This window comes from Lontra canadensis, unplaced genomic scaffold (genome assembly GCF_010015895.1).
Source record: "Lontra canadensis isolate GAN:19392208 unplaced genomic scaffold, GSC_riverotter_1.0 scaffold6, whole genome shotgun sequence".
Lineage (NCBI taxonomy): Eukaryota > Metazoa > Chordata > Mammalia > Carnivora > Mustelidae > Lontra > Lontra canadensis.
Genome location: NW_022631000.1, coordinates 30,981,938 through 31,009,613, shown reverse-complemented (window position 1 = coordinate 31,009,613; position 27,676 = coordinate 30,981,938). Strand labels below are relative to the sequence as shown.

General features: G+C 38.8%; 1 protein-coding gene across 17 annotated transcripts in view; it reads right to left on the bottom strand.

Annotated features, from left to right (window-relative positions):
* MBNL1 (muscleblind like splicing regulator 1) overlaps positions 1–27,676 on the bottom strand; it is a 200,362-nt gene that overhangs the window by 161,657 nt on the left and 11,029 nt on the right. For 11 of the 17 annotated variants that reach the window (XM_032852516.1, XM_032852524.1, XM_032852519.1 and 8 more), the window contains exon 1: positions 15,765–15,873. The exons of 3 other annotated variants lie outside the window; for them this stretch is intronic. The gene's annotated coding sequence lies outside the window, so the exon portion shown is untranslated. Of the gene's footprint in view, positions 1–15,764; positions 15,934–27,676 lie in introns of those variants that run through there. 3 more of the 17 variants (XM_032852533.1, XM_032852528.1, XM_032852535.1) reach the window with 2 other exon arrangements.

Below are 27,676 nucleotides of genomic sequence, written 5' to 3'. Positions count from 1 at the left end.
ATGTGCACTTTACTGTTAGAAGCCGACTCACATCTTTTTGGATGGAGCATACATCACACATAAAATGGAACTAATGTTTGTCCTGGTACCAGGTAAGGTTGTAGATGGGATACTTAAAAGTTTCAGAAGAGAAAAGAGAACTTACTAGAATTCACCATCAAGGGGTGCCCAGGTGGCTCAGTTGTTAAGCAAGTCTGCCTTCAGCTCAGGTCATGATCCCAGGGTCCTGGGCTCGAGCCCTGCGTCGGCCTCCCTGCATTGGCGGGATGCCTGCTTCTCCCTCTCCCACTCCCCCTGCTTGTGTTCTTTCTCTCTCATTGTCTCTCTCTCTCTGTGTGTGTGTGTGTCAGATAAATAAAATCTAGAATTCACCATCAAGTAAAGTGTACTCCTCTACAAATATTTCAGTGAAAGATGGTCATTCTGGATGAGGATACCCAGTTACTGCAAGGGACAATTAGTCTAAAATCTACAATGGCTGAGTTCAGCAACCTATTTTTTTTTTTTTTTTTTTTTTTTTTTTTTTGGCCAGGCTGTCCAGTTTGACCTTCCATGCGAATCAGTGTTCCTACTAGATGCCAAAATGACCTTCTGAAACTTACAAGGCTTCCAAGGCTACAGATATTTTCAGCTATATCAGCCCTGGCTGTCACAGCATTCTGCATGAGATTGAGTGGCAAACCCAAGCCTCCTGTACCAGCCTGACCTTTCAAACTCAGAATATTGCGCTGCCACTCAAAATTGAGTTTTCTCTTTCTGCAATGCTTTGTGATGCCATTTCTCTTGCATAATAGTAAAAGTATATTCTAAGCATACAGTGGTACTTTTCTTTACGTGAAAATAAAATACATCCCTGATACACAGGAAACCTAACATGGATAGAGTTTTCATTTGTTTATTTCATGTAAAATAAATATTTATTGACATCTAGAAATAATAGGTTTTAATCACCTGAAAAGATTATTTAAATTTTGTGGCGTAAGAACTATAATAATATGTCACTATTTCTACAATGGCCAATATGAAATGTGAGAGTTGTCTAAATTTTATAATTGCACTTGTATAATTATATCTGCTTATGTTAACCATTATGTATTCAATGCTTAGCACAGTGCCTAGAGTATAAAAGAACCCAAATTAATATTTAAGTGAATGTTGCAGAATCTGCACATTTAATTATACTTCATTTATCACAGAACTATTGAACTGAAATATAGGTGCTTCATTTTCTTGCCAAAAAATTAGTATATTAGCATGGCATATTCCTCTTAAAAAACATGCCTGAGAATTCTTGGTATGTAAAGGGAAAGCATTTTCCGAAACCATGAGTGTCAGGTCATTTATAAACAAAACTGTTGCTATATAAATTGGTTAGAGTTGAACACCAATGGAAGAAAAGAGCAATGGAGAGCAATTCATTAAGAAACAGAAGATTCTTAATAACAGTCTCTACCAACTGTTTGATCTCAAGCCTTAAAAACTATTGGAGTGATGGTGTATTCAAACTGACACCTGCCTATCAGAATATCTTTCATTTTATTTCCACATAGGGTCTACATTTTCACAAGTACTGCTTGCTGTCAGTGCAGAGAACCAGAAAATGGTATTAAACAAATATTTCAGAGCAAATTCCTAAACATTAGTTGGTGAATGTACCTGTTTACCTCATACAGTTATTCTATTTTTAACTGTAACTTATGTACTACTCCATAATCCTTTATAAAGGATATGTACCTGGAAGGACGGTAGACCAACACACCTACAGGCACACAAGACACACACCTGCACATGCTCTAATTACCGTGTTAGGGTTATGATTCAATCAGACATCTTCAAGTGAATGTCAATTCTCAATAAAATGTTTTATTATTTAATATTGGCAATAAGATTTCTATATTTTAGTGATGAGAGAAATGAACTGAATTCTCTAATGCCTTCAATAACGCAGCTGAATAAATGAGAAGCACATTTGCAACACTCTTTTTGGGCTCAAGACACTTCTTAAAATGTGCCACTTTAAGTCATCCAACTGAGCAATTGGCAGAGTGCTCTGTCATTCAGAAGTGACATCAGAAACTTCGCAGGTGGCAAAGATTTTGAGTCTAAAAGTAGATTCTGCTGATCTCGGTGAGAGCCGGGGCAGAGGGTATTAGGTGTGAGGAGAACTAATACTACGCAAACCACACAGGCACATTAGACCATTTGATCAAGCTCTTCTTTCCAAGCCAGCAAAACTTCAAAGTCCACTTCATCATCTCTTCTGCTGTTTTATGACCACAATGCTTCCAAAGCCATCTCTCACATCTTCCCTTCATGTAGTCTTTTCAGAACCAACTTGGATTAGGTCTCAAACTGACATTGCTGTCAATATTTGTGTACTTAATTCATACCAGACAAATGGAAACAAGCAGACAAACAAACAGCAGAACGTCTGGGTTAGGATCGCGGCACTCCCAGTACCGTGCTACATGACCCCTGGGCAAATTACCTGACCTTAACCTTGCCAATTGTCCATTTTCTCACCTGTAAACTAGAGAGAGGGACGGCACCGCCCAAATCTCAAAGCACCATACGAGAACCAATTTATGGTCACATATGGGATAGAATAAGTTCCTACCGAGTAAGTTGCTGTTTTTATAATTATATTTTATATATTTATAATTATTGCTAACAGGCTGGTCCTTTTGTGGTTTGGTTGTTTTCATTATTTCCCTAAAAATGGACCTTTTTCTTTGGGCTGTAAACTTCAGAAAAGCAGAAGGTATATCCTTAATTTCTCTTGAAAATTTCAGTCAAAACCTTATCGTGAAGCTTTTTATGCCGTGGGCTTTAAAGAAATGTTTTTGATTAAAAATGAATAATGGTAAGCAATAAAAGAAAAATTCTGAGTCTTCTGAGACTGCAGCTTAAATGCTGGAAACGAGGGACGAACACTTCACAGCTGAATGGGGTCTTAACAGAATACGCACAGTTGCACTTTTTGGAAGCTGGCCTACAAAATACAGCTTTATTTCCTGCTCACAAAGAAAAAGTTGGAGGAAATAGAGCATCACGTGCATATCCAAAACCTTTTGTCATTAAAGTTAGGTATAACACACCTCTCTCTTATAGTCTTTGCTTCTCTGTTAACACGAAAGTTGCAGGCTCTGAAAGTGATTTGGAGTGTCAATATGGAGTGATTTACTCTCCTCATCAAGGAGTGAGCATGAAGACGGTTCCGATAAATGAGGTGTCCCCACCTTTCTCACAGAGTGCCAACCCCATAAATAAAATAATCTTTTCTGTCTAGTCTAGAATGACACTACATTTGGGTCATGCTCCTTTATCAAACACTGAGACAGAAATATAAGCAGTTTAAATATGAAATCACATAATTAAAATAAATCATGGGATGGCTTTGTCTTTTCTCCCACATACAGAGCGTGTAAAGAGTTAATGTGTCTACTGGATGGTTTTAGGCAAATTCCACACTCTGCCCACAGGCAGCCTATTCTTGGCTCCTGTGCCCACTTTGTTTTGCCCGTACATTACTTGTGAATATTTCTATCACTACACTGGAAACTACTTTAAGATCAGGGCATATCTTACTCACCTCTTTATCCTCTGAAGGACAGAGCATGATAGGTAGCCCATGGATACCCCGTACTCAATCGATATTTGCTAAATTAACAGAGGGTTTTCCTTTGATGCCAAAAGCAATGGCATAAGATTCTTCCATTTTCCTTCTCCAGACATTATATAATTTCATTTGGTATGTGTTCTAAATAGCTCTATGAAGAGAGGAATTTGTTAGCAAAGTGACATGTTTCCAGCAGAACAAGTCTTCAATTAACAGTTTATCTCTTAAAATCGTAAGCTATGCCACACAGTGGCTGAGAACACAGACTGGTGTGTGAATATGAGAGAACATGAAAGCATAAAATAACCACATGAGGAAGATAAGTGAATTCAGCATGCACTCTGGAGCTACCCTGATCATTTATTTCTCGGTGAAGATTTTATAGCATCACATTATTGGTGTGAAAGTACATTATCTTCTGGAACCTCACTAAGCTTCCTCTGACAGCCTCCCAAATACAGTGTTGTAACAGGTCACACGAATGCAAGCCCCTACCCCCTCTGCTGAAGACAGGAGGTCTAGTGTGCTTTGTTTTGTTTTTGTTTCTAAATCTAAGAAACAAAGATTATAAGCATTTGTCAGACTATATGCCAACGTCAAAGCAAAAAGATGAAATTTTATTTGCCAGCCTTTGAAGTTAAATTTACACCTTCTCAACTTAGGTCAATTGTGGCATGGGTGAAGTTTTAAAGCCACTGTATCATAACTATACCCACCCATTCCCAGCAGAATCCTAATGGGTTAACAAAGAATGTGGTTCTGAAGTAAGAAAAGACTTCAACTCAGTTTTGCTGCTCACCAGCTGTGTAACTTTAGGCAAGTAGGTTAACTTCTCTGAGTCTTTGTTTCCTCACTTCTTTCAAGAGAATGGTGGCTCCTGCCACAAAGTCCTGAGTTCCCTAACTGCTGAACACCATTACGAGATGGTTCTTTCATAAGAGAATGTAAGCTGGCAACGTCTCACAAATAAGACATTCAAATATGGTAGCTAGCCTCATTAACTGCCCCCTGTTCATACTGTTTCCTTCCACATTCTGAACAGAGTGGCAAATTTCTCCTCCATACAGCATGCCTTGACTATTCGGTTCCATAAAGCTTCCTTCTTCGGATTTTCTTTCTTCTTTGAATCTCCTCCTTTGGCAATTATAGAGGGCCAACACTCAATTGTAGGGGCTCCTGGATGGTTCAGTCGGTTAAGCCTCTGATTCTTGACTTCAGCTCAGGTCATGATCTCAGTGTCATGAGACTGAACCCAGAGGTTGCTTAAGAGTCTCTCTCTTTCAAATAAATTAAAAAAAAAAACCTTTAAAAAAAGGGGGGAGGGGCACCTGAGTGGCTCAGTGGGTTAAAGCCTCTGCCTTCGGCTCAGGTCATGATCCCAGGGTCCTAGGATCGAGCCCTGCATTGGGCTCTCTGCTCAGTGGGGAGCCTGCTTCCTCCAATCTCTCTCTCTGCCTGCCTCTCTGCCTACTTGTGATCTCTGTCAAATAAATAAATAAATAAATAAAAATCTTTTAAAAAGGAGTCTCTCTCTCTGTCTTGCTCTCTCTCTAAAAAAATAAAATACTCAGTTGTACTGTCCACCTTTCATGTCTTTCCCTCCAGCTCAATTACAAGCCAACGAAGAGAAAATACATAATTCTCCTTAGAATCCCCTGTCCTGACCTGCTACAATCCCTTAACTCTAATAGGTGCTCAAAATACATTTGTTAATTAGTTATTTAGCGGAATACAAAGGATGAATTGATTTCCCTGTATTGCTTTATTGTTAACATAGTAAAATAACTTTTTAAGTGAAAAGACCTCAGCACTTAGCAAACTTTAACCCATTACTGAGAAACAGACACAATAATTTCTTCCTGTATTAACTGCTCCCAAAACAATATTTACTTTTAAAATTCAGCCCTCAAAAATAGATTTCTCTGAGTTATTTCCTACATGCAATTTTCAGTAAATGTGGTCCCCCAGAAAGCATTAGGCAGAATTATGTTTGAAGGATATATTTTTTTCAATAATCTCAATTGTTTTGGACATTTCAAATTACTTTTTGGAAAGGTCATGCAATGCCTCAGAAAGACCCTACACCTGGGCCAAAGATTTGCTTGTATTCCCTGTTGTTCACTTTTGCTATGTTCATCAAATCTCTTCAAGTCTTCTGGACGGGGTATTTAAAAAAAATACTTACCTGAATGCCCCTAAGTTGATAATGCAGCTTTCCCTAAAATGTCTGAGCAGTGAAATTCAAATAATGGCTCAAAATAATTTGGAGTAAACTTGTCTAGTTAAAATTAGCCCAATGAATAGAGAAAGCAAAGAAGAATTTCTCATTTTAACACTGTTTAATCTTAGTTAGTTAAAAAATGAACACTTTCTGAACATTACCTCTAAACAGCACAACAAAACAGATTTTACCGTATCTTTATAGCATAAGGCAAAAATCTGATTAGGAAAATAAAAATCTAATAGAAAAAAATATGTACTAAGTGTGGTTCTGACATAATACCACGAGGCATATAAACAAAAGGCGAAATAAACCACCGTTAACACGATTTTCTCTGGCTCTATATAAACACGCTATAAAGACATAAACAGTGCAATTTTTATTTTTTGTAGATATAGACCATCTAAATAAATAATAAGTGGTAAATATTTATAAATAGAATAATTTTCTTGAAAACCATCTTCATTTCATGGGAATTTTTCTATGCTTGTTAAATACAACATCATCTATCATTGCTCTGACATTTTCTGCTTAAACTACCTTAAGCCGTTTACTTACAAAAAGCATGGAAAGACCTTAAGCAAAAAGGCCTGTGAGTATTGCTACTAAGCTTTCTATTCTGTCTGAACTAGAACTATCCTCACAACATCAGGAAACTGTGAACTCAGGTAACTGCTTATTTATTCCCATATGTACATCACTCTGTTTATAAGAGTGTCTTATTGTTAAGGAGTTTTTATTTCCAGGAAAAAGAATATCACAGTTATACTGATACCTTCCCTAAAATAGCAAGGTCCAAGTATAAATGTCAGTCACATTGAGCACATTGCAAACTTGCTTTATCATGTATCTGTGTGCCACCGGGTTTATCACAGAGGACAGGTGACACCGCTGTTCCTTTAATAAGAGACCAAAACTGCCTGGCCAACATGAAAGCATTTCCCAGCAAATAACAATATGCCCCTGAAGACGAAATTATGCTTACTTCAGAATTACCGATTTGGGATGAAGAATCTGGTGACGTTCTACAGTTCATCAGATCCTGTGCTTTATTTAAAAGAGCTAGACACAGAAATGAAATATTTTAAGAATTTAACATGCGTCTTCTGCTCAATCGAGTTATAGTTCCTGATAAAACACAATTTTAAGTATTTTTCTCTTACTGACATTTTAAAATATAGTTCTTTATCTTTTTTAAAGATTTTATTATTTATTTATTTGAGAGAGAGAGAGAAGGTGATAGAAAGACAGAGAGAGAGAAAATGAGCAGGGGGAGGGGTAGAGGGAGAAGCAGACTCCCCACTGAGCAGAGAGCCCGATGCAGGACTTGATCCCAGGACCCTGGGATCATGACCTGAGCCAAAGACAGACAGACATTTAGCTGACTGGGCCACCTAGGCACTCCATAGTTCTTTATCCTAAAAGAGTGCACAAGTAGCAATGTAATGAACAGAATTAACATTAAAGATTAAAACTTTTACATAAGAAATTTCTGATGAAAAGTTTTTAAAAATTACTGTATTTTAAATATCATTTTTACTACCTCCCATTGCCTTTCAGATCCACATCTAAACAGTTGCTACATACATCCTGTAGACCCATACGGGGGTCCCAGTCACTTTTCCCCCAGCATATAGGTCTTACTTTTCATTTCCTGGCATTCCCCTCATCTTTTTCCTACAATCTCTACTTCATCCTATATGTGTCCTATCCTTCCTCTATAAATTGTCACTGAAATGCATGCCTGTAAGATTACGGGCCTAACCACATGTCTCGTGCTCCCCATTGTGTATCAAACCTATACCACCCGCTCCTCAATGCCCCACTCTGTACCAATCTCCTCTCCCACCTGATTCCTCCCTTCTTCCTACCCCACATGCTGCCTATCTGCCCCCACGTCTTTTCTCTCTATCCTCTTATTTCTAAATGCTGTAAAAGTGTGACTCTGCTAGAGAATTACAAATGTTCATGGTCTCAATCTCCTCTATGCATCTAATACAAATATTTTTTTAATCTGTTTTTATTCTTTCATGTACAAGCACGGGTTCTAGAACTGGACTACCCTGATTCAACTCCTTCTTGTGTTTCTTGTTACTTAAGTAATTTTAGACAATTAACTTGTTGGTGCCTCATTTTCCCATCTATGAAGCTAATATAGTACCCATCTCACAGGGTTGTTCTCAGGAATCCGTGAATTAATTCATAAACCCTACCCTAGCATATTGAAAGCAGTCCAAAAATGTTAATAATCTTCATTATAGTTCTTATCCTCATTACTACTCTTTAGCATTGGAGGCAAGAAAAAAATTGGTTAAAAACGTGGATTTGGAACCAAGGCAAACAACAAGCCTCATAATTCTACAAATGATAGAGAGATTTCTAGTCATGCTACTTAGTCTTGAAGATACAAAGGTCATAAGGCCTACTTCACAGCTGTAAAAAAAAAAAAAAAAAGATTAAATGAGATATTTCATTAAAAAATATATAGTAAGTAGAACTTCTATTTTTTTTTAAAGATTTATTTATGTAGTTCAGAGAGAGAGAGAGAGAACATGAGCAGGAGGGGCAGAGGGAGAGGGAGGCCCAGAACCCTGAGATTATGACCTAAGCCGAAAACTAAGAGTCAGATGTTTAACCAACTGTGCCACCCAGGTCCCCTTGGAATTTCTATTATTAATAATTATTTATATGTTTATCATTTCACAGATATAGAACACAGGGATTGGAAAGAGTAAATGGTTTCCCCCAGGCCACATACCTGGTCAGATCTGGTCTATAAAATAAAGTCTACACATTGTGAAGCTTGTCTATGCCAACCTCCCAACAGTCTCTCCATTCAAGATACAGACAAAAATGTAATGAACATATACACATTATAATCTGTATATACAGAACATATAGAGATTATTATCATTTTAAAATGATAATAATAAAACTGATATCACCTCTTACATTTGCTGAATGTTCTACTTTTCAAAAATTAGCCCCCACTGAAGTCTGTTCTTTGTTTTTCTACTTATACTGCAACAAACATTGGATTTTCAAAACAAATTTAGAAACTCTTTAAAGGATGTGATGTGTCTTTTCATAATACAGCTTTTTTGAAACTAAAACTTAGTAAATAGAAATAGCAGTGAGGGGGCCTTTGGCTTGGGAATAGAGTTGCAAGTTCAGCCAATGACTCAGAGGTTTTCCTACCAACTTTTCCCCACACAGCAAGCCCTATGCCTTCCTTTCTTTCTTTCTGTCACCTAACTTGACTACCACCATTCTGGCCCAGACTATGTTTCCACTGGGATAAGAGCTACTCATCCACATGGAGTGCTAAAAGATCATGGTAAAGGTAGTTCTTTCTTACAATCAGAGAAGACAGAAATAAGTAAAATGTGAGAGTGTCACTATCACTATCATCAACAATGCTGGTAAACAGATTGCTAGATACGTGAGTACAAACTTTGCATGCAATAGGCTCTGAATGGTCTGTAAGTTCTAATACTACAACAAGTTCAGAAAATATCTTTAACAATGTTCTAAATATGAACTTCGTAATGCCTTACTTAGGCATTCCTGCTATTTAACATGCTTATGATGTGTTTTGACTATTAAACTGTAACGTCTCACTGTTTATATTTCCTCACACTCCCACTGCATACATTATTGTTACCATACTTTCTGGCATTTTCTGGAAGAGTCTATTCAGTCACAATCACTATAGACAGATGTTAGTAGGATAGGAATGTAAATACAGAAAAGTAGACAATGTGACTACATCTTCCAGCAACTATGTACTTAAAATATTATTTTTGAAAACCCACAAAATTGTATTCATAAGTGGGACACTATTCCCTGTGTCTATACCTTCTGTTTTTATTACTCCACTTTTCTTTTACTCAATGTCCTGTTAAATTTGATACTCTGGCTGTTTCTGATTAAAATCTCCTGCCAATACGTAGTTCCCTCATTATTGTTCATTATGTATTATACATTTCTTTTCCCAAAATGAAAGCACTGCTTTTTAAATGTATTTTAGTATTATTTCTACTTCTTAACTTGAATATATAGATTTTTAGCAAACAACCTCATTATAATTGTCAGTTTGCTTTCAATCTAGTCTTTGGCAAATTCTCTGCATTCACTGTTCAACTTCATTACCCACTCTGGTCTTCTGACACAATAGTAACAATTTGTTGACTTCAAAAGGTGATATTTTATGGTATTCAACAGTAAAACTGATGGCAAAAGCTATTTATATTCTAGTACAGGACATCTGGAAATCTATATATTTCTACTAGAGAAATGAACTAAAGAAATGAAAAAGAACACATACAAAAATCCTGTGTCTGAATGTTAAATATAAATGTATGAAAAATATGTAAATAGTCACTAAATAGATATAATTAATGCTGGCTTAACAGAACACTATTTTTGCATTGTTGAAAAATAAAGAATAGCTTTGGTTTTCCATTATTTATGCATTAAGACTGTTCTCTTTATTACATGTATTGGTCAGAGCTACGTTAAGACTTATCTTTCCTTATCTGTACTTCCAAACCATGTTACCAAGCCACTGTTTACGAAATACCACTTTCTACTTTACGGTTATTTTCAAAACTCTTACTTCTGCTACCAGACTGCCACTTCTTTGAAGACCAAGTATATTTTGATTAAGTTTGATAGATCTCACTGAGCCTAGCTTACTATTTTACCCCAATATGTATTCACTTAAATCAACATTACAAAATAGAATATCTCAGCAATGTCGTGTTTATTTCATATGATTAAACTTGTTCCCATAATCCTCAGATCTTGTTAGCTCTTTAAAAAAAGTTCATGCTTAGTTAATAGCTCCGAAACTGTTTTAAAATTCAAAATATAAAGAAAACTCAGTTTTAAATATAAGTTTCTCTTAAAAATACTTTGGAGGAAGAAATATCAGCTGGAGAGGGACCATGGTTGATATTTGCATAGGCAACAGCTTTTAGATTATATGATATTTAGCACAATTCCTTTTAATAATATGGCATTACTTAACAGCCAGATTATTTGAATAAATTAGCCTTGTCTTGGGAACACTCAGCCTTCACACAAACACTCACATAAATATTGTGTCCACATTTCAGAGGAGTATTACCTTACCAATTCTTATTCACCTCTTTGGGTATATAAAAGATATAACTCTCAACTTCTTAGAATAATTTCCGAAGAGATGACAGTTTTTCCTTTGGAGCACATACACTACTGGAAGCATAACAGTTATTTCAAAAACCTCTTCACCTTTTTAAAAGCATTGATCTCAGTGGAAAAGGAATTCTTCACTCTATAAAATATGGTTATATTCCATCACAAAGATTAATATATCCTGAACTGTCTTAACAAAGGATAATCACAGAAACCTGAGTAAGATCTCAAAAACAGTGGGGAAAGTGCCAAATACTTAATGTTTAATACTGTAACATAAATGCTTTAAAGATTCTTCACTTTTATGGATGTCACATACACAGGTATTAAGATGCCTCTTGGAATATGTAAATAATTATCTGTAAGAAATGTATTAGGGTCATTAAAACCTAATAATAATATGTAAAAAACTGTAACCGTGTATTTGTTAAGTGCTTTTTTAAGGATATAGCTGTAATGTTTACATAAACATACATCTTTATAATATGAAAAAGGCTACATAAAAATCAATTTCCCTATCTCATCTAAAAATATAAAATATGTCTAGAGACACTTAATGCCATATGTCAATAGCTCTTCTTGAATTCTCTGCTTTGCAATCAATAATTCTCCAACCATTAGAGAACATGTTCCATGACTCATCAAAAATGATATACAAAGTTAATGGGGATCAGTGTTCCCCTCCACACCATACACATGCATCGACACTAATGGTAGTTATACCTCATACAAGGGGAGACAGATTCAAGATGGCACCTAGCCAGGAGGCAACTCTTCCAAGGTTCTCTATAAAATCTGTCCTCCCCGCAAAAAAGAACCCACTATATCCACCCAGTCCCATATCTTTGGCAGCCTTGAAGGAAGTAAAAGTAAGCATACTTTAAATGGGTAGAAAAGAACTGCATTTACATACATTTGCCATACACAGCGTAACACTGTGTATGGCAAAATGTACTTCAGTTATGAAAATATCTGAGGGGAATGTTTCCAAGACCTATGCCATTGTGCTTTGTTTGCTAGTCAGATGCTTTCTCAAGAATGTGTTCAAATTATAAAGACAATTATCTCCATGCATAGAAATCTTTCAAAGCCCATATTACCACAGAAACCTATTTTTACCTTTCTTAACATTCAAAACAAGGCCTTATAGCCTACAAGTGAAAATTTCAATCTTCTGAATTTAATAATCTTTGATTAACACGTGGTCAGGAGTTTGTCTGGATTTACATGATGTTTTTATTTTCTAAGGAAGGAAAATCATAGGATAGGAAAATACATATTAAGCATTTGAGGATAATTGCTATTTACCAAAAACTCTATTTTAAAATAAATTTTAGTGACTCGTTTATGTTTGGTAACTTCAGGACAATGATAACTATAGTGTCTCTAAAATGTTCCTAAGTAGCAATCATACTCTATTCTGGCCTTTGAGAGGTGTTAAGACTCATCCCCTAATTATAAGCCTTTTCTCTGTTATTACTACTTCACCATTAAATCTCTAAACTAAACAGTAGTTTTGAGGAAATAAAAATAGATGTTAGGTAGTGTGTTTTCTTAAATTTTGGTTACAATGGATAAGAAAGACAAGGTATTTCTATGTATAGTAAACTTCTTTAGCTTGTAAAAATAAAATTCAATTTTATTATATTTTAACCAGCAAACTCTTCCAGCTTTCTCTCAGAATGCTGCTTCTCTGCTTTATTCTAGAACAACACTACCCAAGGGAAATGCAATACAAGCCACATTTGTTATTCTAGGTGTTCTAGTACTCATATTTTAAACAAGGAAAGAGAAGCAGGTGAAATTAACCTAACAGTATATTCTACTGAAACCGATATATCCAAAATATTATCATTGCAACATATAATCCATCTACAAATATTAATCAGATGTTTTACATTCTTCCCTTCATACAAAGTTTTCCAAATCCAGAATGTAAAACTTAACTAGCCACATTTCAAATGCTCAACAGCCACATGTGGCTGGTGGCTGCTGCGCTGAACGGCACATTCTAGATTTCCAAAAATACGAAGCTTTCTGGCTTAAAAAGCCACCACTTCAAAATCTTCCAATGTAACATCCTCTATAATCAGTATTGCTGTTGGGATTTTATATTAAGCTAAACATTTAAGTGAATATATTTCACTTCCTTGCTCCACTCCTCTGACCCTCTTATCTACTGCTCACCCTGATGGCTTTTTCTTAAGGGTCTAGGAACCCCAGTGACCTATTCCCTTTAGCTCCTTCCAAGTGAGATCTGGGATGTTCTCTAACCTGTGCATCTTCCATCATCAAGCAGAAAACCAGGAGGTGCAGCAAGGCTATTCTCTCTTGGTTTCCATAAATAGATATATCAAATACAGGTCTAATGAACCACGACAGTGATAAATGCAAGGGCAGTTTTTTTTTTTTTTTTGCTTATGATAAAAATAGGAAATTTTAATAATAAAGTAACACACCCTTATTCAATGAGAAAAATGATTTTACTCTCCCCCCACGACCCTCAACCCCAGGAGAAACCTTGGGATACTCTTTTCTTGATCTGGAACAGAACCCAGTGCTTCATTTCATAGGAATTCTGTGCCCAGAGGAAGAACAGAATGTTGGAAGCAAAATTTAATGAATTCAACTTGGAGTCTAAGTTTGCTTCAAATGTGGAAATGTAAACACAAGCAATAATATTTTAAACCATAAAACACTCTGGATTCTCCACTGGCATGGCTGCATAGAATATCACACTTTTGTTCTTAGTTACATGAGAAAAAAAATTAAACTAGGCACATGTGAGCCTTTCTGAGTCTCTTAGTAATAATATAACCTGATTATTATGTCTTAAGTGACACTGTAATTATAGACTGATGGATGAACAGGTTTTCTGGTGCTGACCCAACCTGTTCCCTAAAACACAAAAGGCAACTTTTGTAGTTCTCCCTGAGGAAACCCCCCATTAAACAAATAAAACTAAAAACTATGTCTACACTTTGAAAGAAGGCCTACCAACACAGTAATTAAAAAAAAAAAAAAAATTCACCCCTATGCAAACAAACAAACAAAAAAAAACAGTTTTGAGCTATAGTTGTCACCAACTTTAAGAAAGCAAAGATACAAGTGACAACAATGTGCTTTCTCCGGCTACAAAATAACATTATTCAGTGTCTCTGGCTATAAGTTTACATCTAAGACATTCTAAGTATTACTCTTCCGATGAATTTTAGAGTCGTTGAACTTTCATTTTAACCTGCCTTAGTGATAATATTTTATCTCAACAGCAGGACAAGGAGAAACACCAACACTCTCAGGAGCCCACACAGATAACGTGGAGTGGATCACTTATGCGGGTATAGAATAGTTAGGTCCGAAATACCCTCTGTATAAACAGACACTGTGTTCAGACCCAGGAGGGAGGAACACCGTGTCCACCGGTGTAGTATTTCAAAGCGCCTTGCAGAGGGCCTGTAAATCCGAAGGCATTAATTATGACTTCTCTCTCGGTGTATTAATTTGTTTAAGAAATTCCTCAGAGTACGTACGGCAGAGTTTACCATCCGTTTGCTATCGCCTGTGCCTGTGCTGGTGGGCACACAAAGTAAAGACAGTGGCAGTAACCTTTCTGGCAGCTTCTTACTCCGTCTTAATCCTAGGGAAGCCCCCTCCACGGGAATACACCACCAAACCCCAGCAGCCATATATTCCCCAGGACCGTGGAGAGACTTAAGAACACAATGACTCTTCTAGCAACACCCCTATCGTTGTAAAGTGCTGTGAGAAGGGCAGGCATAAGCTCCACCATATACCTGCTCGTGTTACAGGCTCTGGAATCAAAGTATTCTCACATGACACATTACTACCAATAACAGATTCCGGCTCCGTTTAAAAAAAAAAAAAAAAGGGGGGGGGGCGGGGGCGGGGGGGGGGCACATATTTGTCCTGCTTTTGTCTAAAAACCAGAACCCAAGTACTAACTACTTTTCATTCTTTTCACTCTTTCATGAAAGCAATTCAATCAACCAACTGCGGCTCCACCCAGAGAGCGTCTATACTTACTTTTCTTACAGTTTTTGAGTGACGCACTACAAAACGATGAAAAAAAAAAAAAAAAAAAAAGAGGAGCCCTCTCATGCAGGGCGTCTTCCGCCCTGTAAACTTGGCAAAAGGCAAACTGGACTGAAATACAGCACTCTCCATATAAGGAAGCCCAGCTAAACATGTCATGCGTAATTTATGGGTAGCAGGCAGAGAATTAACCTTTGCGTGCACATATTTGGCCCAGATGAAAACCGGGCTGGATGGCAGCCCCGGGGACAGGGATGCGGGCTCTCGGGAGAAACCGTGGCTCGCGTCTGATGAACTCGCATCTTCCCCCGACGAAGGTCATTAAGTTGTAAGTACACTTCCACGCACCTGTTTCCTTCCTTTCCCCCCTCTTTCTTTCTCGCCCTCTGTCCTTCTTTCTCTTTCTGTCTAGACTGCCAGGCTGGACGCCGGCTGCGCTCTGACAGGGTCCGCAGCGCCCGCGGAAGGGCTGCCCGGAGCTGGGCTGCAGCGGCAGCCTCCCGCGCTCCCCCGAGCTCGAGATGGTGCGCGATAGGAAGCCGCCCGCCGCGGCGAGCCAGCCCGGGCGGCTCCGAGACGCAGCCGGCCGGAGCCTCCTCTCACTTCCTGCTTCAGCCACGTACAGCCCCGAAAGAGTACAAACAATGCCGAGCCGCGGAGCCGCGCAAGGAAACTGTGAACATGGAAACTTACCTCTCACATTTTTTTCAGAGGCAGCCCGACTGCCGACCGAGAGCCCAAGGCATTGTGGGAGTCATGATTCCAAGAGGCCCGCGATTTAAAATTGAACTTGTCAGTTCCCGGTCACGGGAGCATGGTGAGCGCCACAACTCATTCAGCTGCAGTGAAAAGACTGTTGCATGTCGCTGTGCAGCCTCTTATCGCCGAGGTCTGGTTTCCGCTGCTGCTGCGCGGCCCCTCCCCCGCCCGCCCAGCCCCACCAGGAAGCCCGGGGCGGACTCGTCGAGCTCCCGGACGCACGCGGCGGCGAGAAAACGCTCGGCAACTTTCCGCCGCCCTCCCGCCCTCGCCCGGGCCGCCCTGGCGCCCCTCAAGCGAACCAAGTCCGCAGGGGGTGGTCGTCGCCGCTCGCGGGTCGGCGCCAAGGGCACAAGGAAACCGGAGCCGGCGCTGGCGAGGTGCATCCCCGCAGCCGGCCGGTGGTATATTCCATCTTACACGTTCAACATTATAACAGCCGAGCTACATAGTGCAAATGGGACGCACCCCTACTACTTTCCGCTCCTTGCAACCAGCCGGGCGGACACAGAGGTTCGTTTTTTTAAAGAGGCCGGCGGATGAGGCTTTTTGTAAGGAAGCCGGCAAGGTTAGGTTGAAGGTGAGAATCGGCTCGGCAGAAAACGGTAAGGAGCTCATGCGGCTGCCGCCTTAAAATGCACCACACAGTTTTTGAACCTGGATGGCTCACAGGCGGGAAAAAGATCTGCAAGACTGCCAGGCTGTTTCTTCCTCAAGGAGCAGGGTGTCCACAGTTTCGCAGTTCCTCAGTAAAACTGACTGTCACGCAAGCACAAAAACTCCCACTGCAGCTTCCACTCAGTAAATAAGCTTGTAAATAATATTTGGAACGTAAAATCCCCTTTCTTCCCAACTCTGCATTACACGATTTATAGGAAGCAGAGACCCTTCTCTGAAAATAAAATACCATTTTCTGAAATACTGGAATATTCCAAGGCAAATAAGTCATATTATTGTTGGAGCAAAACAAACCACGGCCCCAAATCATAATTCATTGGGTGTTATAAGATGGAACGCTGCTCCACTTTGAATGGAAAGAATTCTGCACTAACATGATAATGTTTTGGAGGGTTGGGGGCAGAATTTCCTTTGAATTTAAGGAAGTTTGATAACTTGTTCAATAACGATTCTAATTTAAAACATCGGTTCCATGTTTTGGACACAGTGTGGAATGAAATGGTGGATATGGTGCCATGTTCATCCTACAACTTCGTTAAGTCCTATTAAAGAGGGTGGGGCCGGCTTAAGGAGGAAAAGGGGAAACATTGTGAAAGGTGCTAAAGTTCAGGAATAAGAGGCATTAATAACAGACTTGAGTTCTAGCCCTTGACTAGATCCCCAAAACAGTTAATATTGTGCATAGCTCCCTTCCATAACAAATAAATTAATTAATTAAATGGTTCTACTTCTCAGTGTTAATTATTGAAAAGTACCCAAGTGCACACACAGTCGAGGCAAATTAAAAAGGATACTGACACTTTCTCAGAGAATAGGAAGGGGCATTCTCTAACTGCCAATTAGTAGCTATGAGGAATTCCTTTTTTTCTAATTCAGCATTCATTTCAACAACTACATCGAATGCGTATTATGCCAGAGATACAAGAATGGATAACACAGTCCCTACCCTCCAGGATAATACTTCTACTAGGGAAGAGACAAATAAACCAATTACCTCTGCCTGAGGGATAAATGCTAAAATGGTGTTGGCAAGCCAAAGGGGGCCTGGGGAGGGTTAAGGAAGGCTTCCTGGAGGAGTTACTTTCAACAGGTGCCTTGAAAGGTATATAGCAATTAACAAGATGGAAAGGGACTTGCATCTGGTCAAATGAAGAAAAGAGCATGGCAGATACAATGGGACTGCCAGCTTTCCTGTCAGAAGTGAGGGAAGGATAAGTGTTGGGGAGTGGCAGGAGATGAGCTCTAAGTAGTTCTGTTGTAATCCAAGGAGTCTGAGCTTTAGTCTGAAAACCATGGTGAACTGAAGAGTTTGCACAGCAATGAGATAGGTAGAGTTTGGACTTGTAGTTCAGAAGATCCTGTAGCAGCAGCTTGAGGGTGAATGGGAGTGTGGGGTGGCGGCCCATAGAAGAAGGGTGAATGGGTGTGGACAGACTGGAAAAATGACTCATGCAGGGAATGAGGAAGGGAGGAACCTTGGGAGGCTCCCAAATCCCTGGCTTAGCCTACTGGATTGTTTGCTACTTGCCTTTTAATGTCTTCCATTTGCCTTTCGTTCTCCATGACAACGGCCCCTGACTTCTGAGCTGGGCCACCTATGCGTCTGCTGGCAGGTTGGCGCCCTAGCGGGCTTCCACGCACCTCTCAGAATGTCCAATGAACCACTAAGGCCTAATCCCCGTTGTAGGAATTCATTTTCAATTGTTCTCAGACCCTTGTAGACTTCCAAGTTAGAACTTTGGTGTTCTTTTTCCTTGTGAGTTAGAAAGTTTGCTGTTTGGAGCAACATGGTGAAAAGCAGGACTTTGAACCTGTGTATGGGGCAAGAGGGGAAATTATTTTTCCACTTCAGCACTGAAGGAAGGGGGAAGTTCTGGGAACAAAAGAGAAATTGAAACTGAGACAGATTTTCTGCTCCACCGAACAGAATACAAAGAGATACAAGAAAGACCCTTGAATGCTAGAAACAGTAAAATAAACATCCTCGTAAATGACAAAGAAGAGAAAAAAATGTTGTTTTACATTAGATAAAAGAAAAAGGGGTGGTTAAGAAAAGCTATAATGGTCAATCTGGGATTCAAAAAGGACTCAAAATAAATTGTGATATAAAGCTAGTTTGCCACAGATTTAGCTTAATTTAGTATTATTGATAATGCTAGTACATGAGTAATGACATTGAAAGTTTTGAAGCACTGTAACAAACACCAGATCATATGTTAAAAATATTAAATCATGTTGCCAGCTTTCAGCTACCAGTAGCATTCTAACCACATTTTAAATTGTGGAAATTTTTAAAAAATCATTAGTAATAAAAAGTAAATAGTTTCCCATTTAGAATACCATTGATACTCAGTGCCAGGAAAGCATGAGCAGTATGATTTCTTTTGCTTCTGTGAAGTGTACTTAGAGTTCATGGGCTCATGAGTGAGCAGATCCATAAGTACAAAAAGAAGGTCATTTGTGGGTGGAGAGGGAAATTACAGAAAACAATTTCAGATGAAATAAAACTACATTTTCAGATAAAGGAAAGAATGTTCACTGTAGGTTCTTGAAATATTTCAGACCATTCAAGTCTTAATTATACCAATGAATCCCAATAGAAATGCAGTTAAGGAGTATGGCTTTTAGAGATAATATCAGTTGGCTGGTTTACCAATAATATAGATAAAGGAAATGGTAGCATTTATCTTTTTCACTCAAATGGGAGTCTTTAAGGCACCTGTATAACTGTGTGTGAGTATATGTATGAATTGTATCTTCCTTGTCCTACAAACCACATTTATAGTTCAGTAAGTTCTAACTGCCTCCCAAATGTAATTTGGCTTTCCTGGCAAAACAAACAAACAAAGAAACAAATAACTCAATGAAAATATCCCAAGAAGGTATGCTTTTTAAGTCAAAATATGAAATTATCTTCAATCACTGATCTAAGCATGCTGTTTTTATTATACCAGGGTAAAAATAATCCATTGCAAGACCATGCCAAAACAGACCCAAATGTAGATCTTTTGCATTCTGGCCCACGTTTAGATACATTTGGTTGAGAGAAGAAGCTTCTGGAAGGCAGGGAAGAGTTGGAAACGTTTTTGTATGGAGAATCCATTTTAAGCAGATACATTAAATGTATCTCTATTACATTTCACAGTGGAGGAGGGAGGCACTCTTTTATAGCTTGGATTCAAACTTGTTTAGGTATGTGAATAAATACACTGATAGAGTCAGATGATTTTAGTTTACCTTCAAGGACCTTTTATATTTCCCACACTAAGTTTTTAAAATCATACCCAGTATTTAAATATAAATAATTTATATTCTACTGTATATTATGTATATATGTAGTGTGCTGTGTAATACAACATATTGTATGTATAATTTTTGTGCCGCTTAAAGTATAAATCACTTAAGTGTGAAAATATTAGATTAAAATCAACATATTTGTCTTAAAATGTTTATAAAGACTAAAACTGAGTTACAAGTATTTGCACATATCTCAATTAAGCTATTCTACCTAAAACTTGAATCTAAATCTTCAATATAATTATTTTGGCATCTGGCAATAGGACAATATAAAAAATACACTTCGGAATTAAAAGTTGAGAACCACAGAATTTAAGTTGGGAGTGGAGCATTAGAGACCATCTGGCCCTCTTCCTTTGTTAGACCAGACAACATTGTATAAGTAAATTGGCACCGTGACAGAGCAGGACTGGCATCAATGTCTTCTGACTTCTCAGGCCATTTACGTCATTGGTTTTCTTAAAAACACTGGGGGCAACAAGAAGCTCTAATATAGGCATAAAGTTCCCCAAGTTTAATATAAAGAAGGGCCATGCAAGATTTTCAGTATAGTTCTTTACTCCTCTATTTTTTCTTTCCTTTTTTCTTCTTTTCTTCTTCCACTCTTTCTTCTACTTTCTTCCACTTCTTTCTTCTTTTCTTTCTCCACTCTTCCATCCTTCTTTCTATCAGAAAATATTTTTCACATAATCCCTCTGTTCCAGATTTCACAAATGTTTATTGAGCATCCACCATGCTAAGTCCTGTTCCGAGTACTACAGTTTGAGATATGACCACAGACCGACCAATCACCACCCTCAAGGAATTTACAGGCTGCTAGAGGGAACCAGGCACTAAACAAGGAAGGAATAAATATAAAGAAACAGGTAAACATGGGAAGCAAGTTCAGATGGAGGTAAGTGCTGTCAAATAAGAGAAAGCAGGTTAGCAGGACTAGGGAGGGAGGGTGTTCAAGGGCATGGTCAAGAATTGAGGTGGCCTGAGATCAGCGAAGTCCTCAAGGAGAGGCAGAGCATCTGCAGAAAGACCATTCAAAGCAGTGGAAACTGCATGTCCAGAGCCTTGAATCCCGATTTCACACTAAGGCTAGAAGTCCCAACAGTGAATAAAAACAAACAGGACGCTACCTTCAAAGAGCTTATAGTTAAGTTAGAAAAACAATGAATCCTAATCAAATTAATCACACTCAAAATCGACAACTGTAGTCATGAGACTTGTGGTCTGTGGGAACTATCCAAGTGTTTGGTTGTATTAGAGGTTGGGGGTGGGAGTTGGAGGTGGAGGATGGCATGTGATCCAGATTTGGTTTTCACAGAAACAACTAGAGTACTCTCTTGACCACTAGTGTGAGGGCTAATGGTCTAGTCCCAGAGTGGAATGCAGGAGGTACACCAAAAAGAGTGGGCTCTGCTAGGAGGGCTAGGGGCAGCAAATAGCTGAAGGGCAGTGGAAAACCCTTAGCAGTTAAGATACAGTAAAAATTAGAATCTTACATCTGAGAACTGAAGAGAATCTGTAAGATGACCACCTCCAAACCTTAAGGGAAGTGAGATTTACGTGTGTGTGCGCGTGCTCACGCATATGTGCACTTTCTTTCTTGAAGTCAACACAGTATAGAAAATTCAAAATTACTGAAAATAGAATATTTTTATAAAAACCAGCAGTGATTCAATTCCCAGAGATAGTCACTGGTCGTACCACAGTTTATATCCTTCCAGGCTTTTCTCAACACATTTTTTACATAGCTGACATTGTATATATGCAATTTTGTATTCTGTTTTCTTTCCCACTTAATCTCATAGTATAACTTTTTAAGACAAATGATATCTCTCATGTCATTCATCTCATGTCATTCATATCTCTCATGTCATAAACCTTCATTTATCATATGAGGTTTTGGGGACTGGACAATTGACCCTTGACCAAAACCTCACAGCTAATGAGAGGTCAAGACTGCTGCTCCACAGTGTAGTATTTCACAACCTATATCCCAGATCCTGAATTAATGGGTCTAATATTTAATATATTGACATTCTACTCGGGATATACACATGTTTTTTAATAAGAACTGTCACTAAGGAAAAGGAAATGTACACTAGTGGTCTTTTAAAAAGCAGTTACAAAATAAATTGGGGATGCCTAGGTGGTTCAGTCAGTTCCGTGTCTGCCTTTGGCTCAGGTCATGATCCCAGGGTCCTGAGATCGAGTCCTGTGTTGGCTCATTACTCACTGGGGAGCCTGCTTCTCCCTCTGCCTACTGCTCCCCCTACTTGTGCTTTCTTTCTCTCTGACTAATAAATTTCAAAAAAAAAATCTTAAAAAATTAAAAAATAAACAAAAATAAATATGAAACAGGTAGCCAGAATGCCGAAGTGGACATATTATGTATGCATGTTTAAAGTGTATAATTACATGTAATATTAAGAAATGCTTTCTACCATCTCATAAAGTCGTATGTGTGGCTTAGCCCAGAATCCCCTGTAACTTTTTAGAAATAGTATCTAATAAGTCTTACAGCATGAATGTTATAGTATAACTATTTTATATACCATAATGCAAATATTTCCATCTATTATCTCTGTCCATGAAGAATAAAAGCATCTGAAAATATGGCCATCGCTTTATTGGTTCCTAAAGGCAAACAAATTTATGAAAATGCCAAGAGCAAGGCTGGTTTTTCCTTTCCTGAATGTCTATTTTCTCTCTTTACTCATCTCATATTTGAAGTTCTTGCTCTGGGCTTCTATGATCATTTATGTCCCTCCCTTTCCTCATTTCATTGCTGGGTTCTCTCTGGATTTTGTCGGCCCCTCTTATTCCTTGTTACCTCTCTGTTTCCTGAAATTACCTCAAGATAATTTCTCAACAGGTGTCCTAAAGGCCTTTTGAGAAAGGACAACTTTTGTTGCATTAATAAATGGTGGGAGATTCATATACACATGTTTTTCTTTCTCTCCTCTTTGCCTTTCCAGTAGTGTGGAAAGTCAGTAGTACAGTCAGAAATTAATTCTACTGTCTTAACATAGGCATCGGTATGCTGGCTATTGCTTCTTAATTCATTGAACAAATATTTATTGGGCACTGATTATATGCCAAGTGTTGCACTTGGCACCGGAGATAGAGAAATTATTAAGATTTCTGCAAGGTACTCATGGTCTAGTTCAGCTGGGGGGGGTGTGGAAGTGAAGGGGCAGATGTGGGGGGAAAAAAAAAAAACACCTCACACTTTCGGGAAAAAAGTGTGGCAAATGAAACAATTCAATTAAATTCAATAAACCCTGAGTGCTCACCATGTGCCAGGCAGATGGTAAGGAGGCTAGGGCTGTGCCAGGCCTTGCTCCTCATGGACTCCCAAGCAGCTGGCAAATGGTAAAATTACCTGGCACGTGTTAAGTGCTTCATGGCAGAAAGACAGAAAAGTCATAAAGGGTCATGAGACGGACAAGCAACTTGATCATAGGAACACTTTTAACAAATCACTGCCCTAGCAATGTGAGAAAGTTTGTTCTTATTTTTTAGGCTGCTATTAGCCAACTGAGGGCCAAGACTAGCTCCGAGAGAGCAGGCTTCCCCACCTCACCTTTCCTGAATCCCAGGCTCGCCTTGCAACTCTCTCCTTGCTTCCCCTAGGCCTTCAACAACTAATCCTCAACTAGGTGATAGGAGATTATCTGATTAAAGTCATTCACAGAAAGGTGAGATTGAGGCTTAACCTTTCAAAAGTAATTAGTTTGACAAAAGATAGTTGGATAACCTTAAGGAACCAAACCGCTAACTGACAGAGCTTGGAGGGCTCTAGTGAAGAGCCTCTCTCCATCTCACCCTTCCAGACGCCCACCACCGCCCACAGTTATGTCTTTTCCTATTTCCAATCCAGAGATAAAGAAGAAGGGACACTGGTGAATTCAGGAATGTGACAGGACTCTAATGGCACATAAACTCTCTTTGCAGTCTCCCAAGAGGCGAACGAGGTGGTATTTATGAGCCCATCCTAGAAATGGGGAGACTGAAAGTAAGACAGTGGTTCCTGACTTTGGCTTCCCTTTGGATCCATGGAGTGAAATCCAGACCAATCACATCAGAATTTCTGGGAGTGCCATACGAGCATCAGTATTTTTTTAAGTTCCTCAGATGGCTCCAGTGTGCAACCAAGATGTCCTCCAGGAATTACCCAGAATCAGTGGCGATCCATTGACCTGGTCCACTTTCTCCCTTTGGCAAATAAGGTCTATTTGGCTTGAAAGAAACAGTGATCTCTACAGGAATGTCTGTCTCAAATAGAGTTAGGTTTGGGTAAACCGGTGCACAGATGCATCTAGACATGTGGGAATCCGGACCAGCTGTCTGGAGCTAAAGTGGCAGTGCGTGTTTATCACACACCTGGTAGGACATGGAGGCTCTAAGCAACCTAAACACGTTTCACTTTATACCAGGTGAGCGTCTGTTGTCTGTGGGCTTAAAAACAAACTAGATACAGTCGAGTCCACACAGAGGATAATCCTACACATTCTATAATGCTTAGGTTGCTATTTATTTATAATTCCATATCCTGCCTCTTTCTAAGAAATTGTGATCATGAGCACTCCTTGAGAAGAACATTAGGGTGTCTGAGAGATCTGAAGCATCTTAGGCCACTTCTTTTTGGATTTATTTGTATTGAACTATAGAATGTGTGTGTATATCTATTACATAAAAGTGTGCATATATACACACGTGTTGTATATATGTGTATGTGTATATATATGTATACATATATAACTCTAAAAAATAAAGTCTTGCAAATTCTTATATACTTTATGAATTCATTCAACAAAGTAACATGGTTAAATCATAAATACAAATACATTAATAGGACATTTCTCATTCGAATCTCATTTGCAGGTAACATTAGAAGTCTTAATTTATGGTTGCTGTGAATGTGCCTTTGATCCCAAAGGCCGCACGTAGGTGGCTCCGAATGCCCATATTTTCTGCCACAGGCTTAGCAATGAGTTACTGCTGACAGGACCTGATCCCACTGAGCCTTCCCAGTACTGAATGTATTTTTAGACGATGTTGAACATTCTTTTCCCTTTTCAAACTTTTTCTGGCTGTAGGTCACCAGCTCACCAGTAAAGGCAGCATTTTCACTGTCTTTTTGCTGTCAACTTTCCTCTCCAGCTCACAAAGAATCACTAAGCACCTGGCATAATTCCAGCCTTTCCTAGAATCTGAGACTATAGAATGAGCAAAACTAGACCTCAAGGCTCTCGAAACATACAGTCCAGCCCGCAATAGCTATGAAATAGTAAATAATTATAATCAATTAAGTAAACTATGAATGTGCAGGGTGTAGTGACAGAGAGCAAGAGTGTAAACAGGTGAATCTAAACTCTAAAGATAGACAATTATCATTATCTTTATGATCTCTCTCTTCTTTTTTTCCCACGCGATTCAAATGTCTAGAATTACAGCCACGTGAGAGCTGTCCCAGTACTTACACTACATGTCTTCAGTGTTGGAATTCCTTTTAATTTGTAAGACAGAATTCTATTCCTGGCTGCATGTCGAGATGCACGTTGTCTGCCATACAGGCCCCGAGGGCAAGGTTTGGGGAAATCTGTGACTGATCTCCACTATGCCTCCCTTGCTGTGTTCTTTGCTGTTTACATGCATTCATTTATCGGGTTTAGTCTTTTAAGGTTATGACATCTACAACACAAAGCCAGCTTCTCTCTCATACTTTCAGACAGTGTAGCATGTCAACTTTTGAATTAACCTATGAAAATCCAATTGTATCATCTTTTGTTTCACCAAAGTTAAAGGCCTTTTTTTAATCTTTGTTCCTGGATGTAAATTTTTTTTTCCTGTTCCTGAATATAATAAGTAATATTTGCTCTTAAAAAAATAATGTATCAAGTGCCTTTAATAGGAGTTTATTAATTCTGTTCGGGTGCCATTGTAAAGATGTTTATGCATGAATATTCTGGACTAGCAATAGATCAGTAGTCTGTAACTCCCACCCACAAGCTACTCCCATGCACAGTGTAACTTCCTTCTACAGCGTCAAGACTCCCACCTTCCTACAAAAGCACTTTCCTGTCATTTAGTCTTCACAATTAAATAAAGAAAAAGTTAACTGTTTAAAAGAGGCTGGCCATTCTGGGCCTCTCTTTTCGTGAAGTCATTCTTCCTGAAGATGGTCTAAATTATAGACTTTGCCAGAACAGTTTTTCCTCTTGTGAAGACTTTGAAGTCTGTTTATTCTTACAGCATTCTGGTAGGTCTGTCTAGGAAGAAACTGTAAATAGTTTTTCAGGGTTCCTAAATACCGAGAACTCTATGTGGGCCCTGGGAGGTGTTCACTTTGTTAGATTAGACTTGAACTTGTGGAAAAGGGCATATATGGCACGAAATATCCAACTTATATGAGACAGCCAAAATTAATTATTAAGAAAAAGGAGTACATGGGTGATGCTTGGTCCAACGCTGGATATTTTCCTCACTGTGATGGAAGAAGGCAGCTGAAGTGAATCTATTTCATTTATGACTAAATTCCCAGGTGACTCAAGAGAAAACACAGCCTCTTGGGGTTACTGGCAAATGGTATACATGTGCCAAATACGACCCATGGGCCAGCTTCCACTGGCAAGGGTCATGGCTGCTACAGCCTTGTCCTTCTGCCTGTGTTGTTGGCTCCTCTTGGAAACAGCATATCCACCTCTCTCTCACCAAACTGGTGCAATGGCTTGTGTAGGCACCATGCTTTTTAGCAGAATCAGGTTAAAAAAATAAGGAGGTGTTATTTCCAAGGCTTCCGCTCTGTCTCTGCCTCAGCTCCTATGAAATAAAGACAGTCTTTGGAGTCTGTTCTGAGGCACACATTTTCTAGACAATGCACTCTCAGTTTCCTGCTAACATAAACTGTCTACCTCATAGAACTGTGATAATGAATGATTTCACAGGAATTGACCTAACATATGTCAGGCCTTTGACAAATTACAGCTATTGTAATAATTTCAAATTATGAATTTAAAAATATAGAATATTTAAAAAACAAGTGCATGTGAAACTTCAGATCTCTTCAAAACATGAGCATTAAAATCAAATTACAACTTAAGAAATTTATAGATATTGTTTATAAGATAAAAGATCCTTTTACAGTTTTTTGAATGGACAGGTAGGATATAATCAAAAGGGAATCCAAGATGTTCCCTGGAATGATCAACAGGCACTTTAGAAACATCACTCTTAATTGACCAGAGCACAGCTTTCTTTTGTCCAACTTTCCCCCTCCACTTGATGAGAAAAAACATGGGAAGGATAAGCCCAACCAAGTAAAAGGCATCTATCACTTTAAAAAAGAGTATATGATGCACAGTTGCATTGAAACCACATCCTTCAGAGCTGTGTGTGTGTGTGTGTGTGTGTGTTAATGCAGTCGGAGCTGTTAACACAGGATAAAAATTTAGTTGTCTACTTGCCTCTTTTAAGTAATACAAGTCAAGAGATGTTCCAGGCATAGTTTCTCTCTCTTTTTTTTTCCCCCCAGCTTTTACTCCTACCTCCCTAAAAAATGTATCTCCCGATTTCATCAGAACAAACACCCTCAGAGCTCTAAGTGGAGAAAATAATGATTATGTGTTGCTAAGTACTATTTAGTAACAAAGGCTTGGGCCACAGGAATGGTGACATCACCCACAGAAAGAGGAACATTTATACTTTTGAAAGAGATTCTTTTCCAACGTGATGGGTCACCAATCAGAGGAACAAAGCCAAATAAGGCAGGAGGAGAGGACTCCTGGCCCTGGAAAAGGCATCTTTAGCATCCGATTCTGGAATCATGCCTCAAGCCCACGTGCTCTTTCTTCGCTCCCCTCCCGAATCCAGTT